Raw genomic sequence first — 6,803 nt, forward strand, 5'->3', positions numbered from 1 at the left:
CTCTTCAGGTTCTATACCAGCAAAGAAACCAGCCTCGGGGACGCCGGTGACGCATGGCAGAAGTCCCATGCTTACAGCCCCGGCGAAGCCCTCCAAGCCTTCGGGCCGTGCCTCCACCACACGGGAATACTCTGATACGAGGTCGCCCCCGGTGGAGTGCACCGAAGCAGTGGACATGCCCTCGATGCTGTCCGTGCCCGTTTTCCAGGACCTACTCCGAGCGATGATCTCGTCGGAGCTGTCCGCTGCAATGGCCCATTTGCAACCGGCCTCGACCCCGCATGTGCCAGACCAGCCTGAGCCTCGCGTCAAGCCACCTTGAAGAAAAGCGCGCAAGCTTCGCCGTATTCTATCCTCCTCAGACTCCTCACCGAGGCACCCGAGGCGCTCTCCCTCCACAGACTGCCGCGGTGCAAAACATAGTGCTAAAACCGCGAACCGCTGTACCTCCAAGAAGGCCCGGGGTTCCCCCACTCTACGAGGCTGTTCACCTACACCTCGTACGGGACCGCTAAGGGTGGCTGAGTTATCACTCTCCAACCCGCGCATCCTCCGAACTCCCCCTCGGACCGGGACTCCGACCCGAGGTTGCAGGTTGTCACCGAGGGAGTCTGGGTCGAGGTCACTGATTCGACATCGATCGGTACCTCGAACCACGACATTGTCTCCGAGGGGCTCCTCGAGACGTCAAAGATCTACGACCCCGGAACACTTTCACAGTACTTCCCCGGTCTCGGAGTGTGGATCGGAGCAGGAACCTCGATACTCGAGGGAAGCCTCCCCATCCTTCTCCATCACAGCAAGGTTCTCACCATGGACTCGTCAGAGTACGCTTGGGGAGCCCATCTGGACGGCCTATGCACGCAGGGGATGTGGTCAGCGGAAGACCGCCGTTGCCACATCAACGTGCTAGAGCTCCGGGCTATCTCGCAGCTGTAGTTTTTCAACATCTGCTCCACGACCGGGTGGTCCTCATCCGAACCGACAACCAGGTAGCAATGTACTATGTAAACAAACAAGGAGGAACAGGGTCTTGGTCCCTCTGTCGGGAAGCCCTGCGCCTCTGGAAATGGGCAATCTCCAACAACACCTTCCTTCGAGCAGTGTACATACAAGGAGAACAAAACTGTCTGGCGGACAGACTCAGCCGCCTCCTCCAGCCACACGAGTGGTCACTGCACTCTCAAACCCTACGACAGGTGTTCAAACAGTGGGGGACACCTCAAATAGATCTGTTCGCATCCCCCCACAATCACAAACTGCCTCTCTTCTGCTCCTGGATGTACTCCCCGGACCGGCTCGAGGCCGACGCCTTCCTCCTCGACTGGGAGGGAAGGTTCCTGTACGCGTTCCCGCCGTTTCCTCTGATCCTGCGGACGCTCATCCACCTGAAAACAGTACAAGCCACCCTGATCCTGATCGCTCCTCGCTGGCCACGCCAGCCTTTGTTTTCCCTTCTACTTCAACTCAGTGTCAGAGATCCACTGCCTCTGCCTCGGTTTCCCTCTCTACTATCACAGGGTCAGGGTTCGCTGTTACATCCCAATCTTCAATCTCTTCATCTGAATGCTTGGTTTCTTTCCCCCTGACTTCTCTCCCCGTGTCTCAATCAGTCAAGGAGATATTGGAGGCCTCTAGAAAGACAACGAGAACCTGCTACTCCCAAAAGTGGACCAGATTCTCAGCCTGGTGCTCCTCTCACAGCCAGGACCCGGTGTCGGTCCCCGTCCCCCTGGTCCTTGACTATTTACTTCAATTATCTCACTCCGGCCTAAAGACCAACTCCATTCGAGTACACCTCAGTGCGATTGCAGCCTTCCATCAGCCCCTGGAAGGGAAAGCCCTCTCGCTCCACCCCCTAGTCTCTCGCTTCATGAAGGGTCTTCTGAATGTCCACCCTCCTCTCAAAGGTTTGGGACCTTAACGTGGTTCTGGCTCAACTAATGAAACCTCCATTTGAGCCCCTAGACAAATGCCATCCAAAATTCCTCACTTGGAAGGTGATTTTCCTGCTTGCGCTCACTTCCGCTCGGCGGGTTAGTGAGCTACAAGCTCTAGTGGCGGACCCACCCTTCACGGTATTCCATCACGACAAGGTGGTACTCCGCACTCATCCAAAGTTCTTACCTAAAGTAGTGTCTGATTTTCATCTCAATCAGTCCATTGTCTTACCTGTGTTTTTTCCCAAGCCCCACTCTCATCCCGGAGAAGTGGCGCTCCACACTCTTGACTGTAAGAGAGCGTTGGCCTTCTACCTCCAACGCACTCAACCACACCGGAAAGTCCCACAATTGTTTTTGTCCTTCGACCCAAACCGGTTAGGTCACCCAGTCTCCAAGCGCACCTTGTCCAATTGGTTGGCCGATTGCATTTCCTTCTGCTACGCTCAGGCTGGTCTCGCACTGCATGGTCGAGTAACGGGACACAATGTCCGAGCGATGGCAGCCTCCGTAGCGTTCCTCAGGTCCACACCTATTGAGGAAATTTGCAAGGCTGCCACGTGGTCTTCGGTTCATACTTTCACCTCCCATTACTGTCTGGACTCACTGTCCAGAAGCGATGGCCGGTTCGGCCAATCGGTTTTGCGAAATCTATTTGCTTAAATTGCCAACTTCCCTCCATCCCTTTTCAGTTAGCTTGGAGGTCACCCACATGTGAGAATATCATGCCTTCTTGTCCTGGGATAAAGCAGTTACTTACCGTAACAGGTGTTATCCAGGGACAGCAGGCATATATTCTCACAACCCGCCCACCTCCCCGAGGTTGGCTTCTTTGCTAGTTAAGTGAACTGGAGACCACGAGGGGATGCGCCCCCTAGTGGAGCAGCAGAGCAAACTTAAATCTTCAATCAAGTTTGCTTGAAAATGCTTCTGCATCGGGGCTCCGTAGATGACGTCACCCACATGTGAGAATATATTCCTGCTGTCCCTGGATAACACCTGTTACGGTAAGTAACTGTGCTTTACGAGCATGCTTCTGGAACGAATTATACTCGTAAACCAAGGTACCACTGTATGTTAGTATACCTGTCTTTTTTGTAATTTTACTTCTTTTTATAATTTTGTAAATCGTTTAGCAAATCGAATAAGCGATTCATCAAATACTAATAAACTTGAACTTGAACTATGCGTTTGAATTTCTTGGAATTATCAATGGCATCATGCAAGATGATTGTATGGCAGACATTAAATTAGCAACATATCATACGTTAACTGTTGATGAAAGCACAGACATTTCTGTCAACAAGTACTTAATACTCTACTTTAAGTATCGGCCAGTCAATTCAAATGAGTATAGGACATCATTTGGTGGGATGCTACAGTTGGAATAGTAACAGCAATTAGGGAATTCTATAGGAAACATGAACTTGACCTGAATAAAATGGTCATGTTCACCTCTGATGGTACCTCTGTTATGTTGGGCAAAATAGATGGTGTTGCAGCACAGCTGAGAAAAGACATTCCACATTTAGTGCAGCAACATTGTGTTGCACATCAGAAGATTTGGGACTTTCTGATTCATGGAAAGAAGTAAAATTGATGAAAGAAGTAGAAACTGTAATGAGAACTGTGTACACGGTGTTCTGTCGGTCTTCTACTAAACAATGCAAATTTCAAGAAATAGCAGATGCATCTGAATGTGAATTGCTTTCAGACCTCTGAATGAAGTGTGCTGATTATCTAAACACTTTGCACTTAAAGCAATTATTCGAAATTATGATCCCCTGTTAAAATATTTTGAAGAAGACAAAGATAATGATCCTATTGCAAAGTACTGCTATAAGAAGCTGAACAGTGAACTATTTCATATTACACTTGAAGTTTTGATTGATGTCTTATCAGAACTGGCTTCCTTAACCATGGCATTTCAAAAATGTGGTTTGACACCATTGGAAGCTTATCATCTTGCACAGGGTAAATTGAACAAACTTTGAATACAATACTTAGGCGACAAGGTTAAGTGGAGTGATAAAGTCAACACTCTTCTTGACACCAGGATGAGGTCTGGAGAAAAAGTTTCAGTGGCTACTAATTCCATATTAACCTTCATCAACATCCTATGTTTGCATCTGGGTGAAAGATTTCCTGAAAATGAAGTTGAGGAATGGTCTACTTTTGACTGTACAGCAAAATCACAATGCGACTTTGACTTCGGAAATGGACACATCAGATCTCTTTGTTTAAAGTATAAACAATTTATTCCGGAGGAAAGTGTTGTTATTCAGCAATACAATGACTTTAAATTCCTTGTTGCAGAAAAAATCAAAAGCAATCTGATAAACAGCTTTCCAGATATGACGAAAATTGCATTTCAGAATGATCAGTTTGCAGATTTAGCAAAATTGATGGACATTGGTGCCACATTCTTAGCATCTAGTTCAGATTGTGAGCGTGGTTTTAGTCTAATACAGTGTTTTTCAACCTTTTTTGGGCAAAGGCACACTTGTTTCATGAAAAAAATCATGAGGCACACCACCATTAGAAAATGTTAAAAAATTTAACTCTGTGCCTATATTGACTATATATAAAGTAATTCTCTTGAATAGGAATCAAATAAACACAAAAAGTATTTTATAATGCTGCCACCGCCAACAACACCGTTGGCGGCGGTGGCACTCAAGTGGCTAAAGAGCCGCAGTTTGCCGGCCTAGGGACAACACTGGAGGGTGGCCAGCTGTGCACCCCCTTGGGACGTAAACCCGGGGTGGGGCAGACCGCCCCCCCCCCACCCTGGTATGCCACTATCTGTACCCCACTCCCTCCCTATGACCAAAAATTCTCCTTTCTTCTATTCCCCGTGTACACAACCATCTCTTTCCCTCCCTTCCTCTCTCCCAAGTCCATTTCTTCTGTGTCCAAAAATGCATTCCCTCCCCCACCTCAGCATCTCTTTCCCTCCCTTCCTCTCTCCCATGTCCATTTCTTCTGTGTCTAAAAACGCATTCATCCGAGAGTCTTAAAGGAATTGAAGGTTGAAATCGGAGAGTTATTGCAAAAACTTGCAAACCTGACAATCAGAACTGGACAGATACCGGACGACTGGAGGATAGCGAACGTCACCCCAATTTTCAAAAAAGGATCGAGAGGGGAACCGGGCAACTATAGACCTGTGAGTCTTACGTCTGTCCCTGGCAAGATGGTTGAAGCACTGATCAAGGATAGCATAGTCCGGCACTTGGACGCATATGACTTAATGAAACCCAGTCAACATGGATTCAGGAAAGGGAAATCATGTTTTGACTAATTTACTCCAATTTTTTGAGACCGTGAACGAGCAAATCGATAGTGGGAAGCCGGTGGACATAATATATTTGGACTTCCAGAAAGCGTTTGACAAAGTTCCACACGAAAGACTTCTCAGGAAACTACATAGCCATGGCATAGAGGGGGATATACAAAGATGGATAGGCAAATGGCTGGAAAACCGAAAGCAGAGAGTGGGCATAAATGGGAAGTTCTCCGACTGGGAGAAAGTGACTAGTGGTGTGCCCCAGGGCTCGGTACTTGGGCCGATCCTTTTTAATATTTATATCAATGACCTAGAGGAAGGAACATCCAGTGAGATCATCAAGTTTGCAGACGATACAAAACTATGCCGGGCAATCAGATCGCAGGATGATAGCGAGAAACTCCAGAGCGACTTGTGTCAGTTAGAAACATGGGCGGAGAAATGGCAGATGAAATTCAATGTGGAGAAATGCAAGGTAATGCATTTAGGCAATAAAAATAAGGAATACGAGTATACAATGTCAGGTGCAACTCTGGGGAAGAGTGAACAAGAAAAGGACCTGGGTGTGCTGATAGACAGAACCCTGAAGCCGTCGGCACAATGCGCGGCAGCGGCAAAGAAGGCAAATAGAATGTTGGGCATGATAAAGAAAGGAATCTCGAGTAGATCGGAGAAAGTTATAATGCCGCTTTATAGGGCAATGGTCAGACCACACTTGGAATACTGCGTCCAACATTGGTCTCCCTACCTAAAGAAGGATATAAAACTGCTGGAGAGGGTGCAGAGACGAGCAACAAAACTGGTGAAGGGTATGGAGAAACTGGAATACGAGGACAGACTTATAACACTAGGATTGTTCTCCCTTGAGAAAAGGAGACTGCGTGGGGATATGATCGAGACCTTCAAAATACTGAAAGGAATCGACAAAATAGAGCAGAGAAGATTATTTACATTGTCCAATTTGACACGGACTAGAGGACATGTAATGAAGCTAAGGGGGGACAGGTTCAGGACTAATGTCAGGAAGTTCTGCTTCACTCAGAGAGTGGTTGACACCTGGAATGCTCTCCCAGAGGAGATTATTGCGGAATCTACCGTCCTAGGCTTCAAGAGCAAACTAGATGCATATCTCCTTAAGAGAGGCATATAAGGATATGGTGGAATATAAATTACGCCAGGTGTACACCTGGCAGGGCCTCCGCGTGTGCGGATCGCCGGACTTGATGGACCGAAGGTCTGATCCGGAGAAGGCAGTTCTTATGTTCTTATGTTCTCCCCCACCTCAGCATCTCTTTCCCTCCCTTCCTCTCTCCCAAGTCCATGCCTTCTGTGTCCAAAAACCCATTCCTTCCCCCACCTCAGCATCTCTTTCCCTCCCTTCCTCTCTCCCAAGTTCATGCCTTATGTCCAAAATGCACTCCCTCCCCCCTTTTGTGTTCCGTGTTTGCCTCCCAGCCCATCTTTGCAACTTTCTCAGCAAAACAAAGCTCAAGCCGCGAGGCTTGTCTTCTGCTTCCTGCCTGCCCTGCCGCGCACAAATAGCCAAACGGAAGTATTCTCCGACGTCAGCGCTG

This window comes from Geotrypetes seraphini, chromosome 1, assembly GCF_902459505.1.
Source record: "Geotrypetes seraphini chromosome 1, aGeoSer1.1, whole genome shotgun sequence".
NCBI lineage: Eukaryota > Metazoa > Chordata > Amphibia > Gymnophiona > Dermophiidae > Geotrypetes > Geotrypetes seraphini.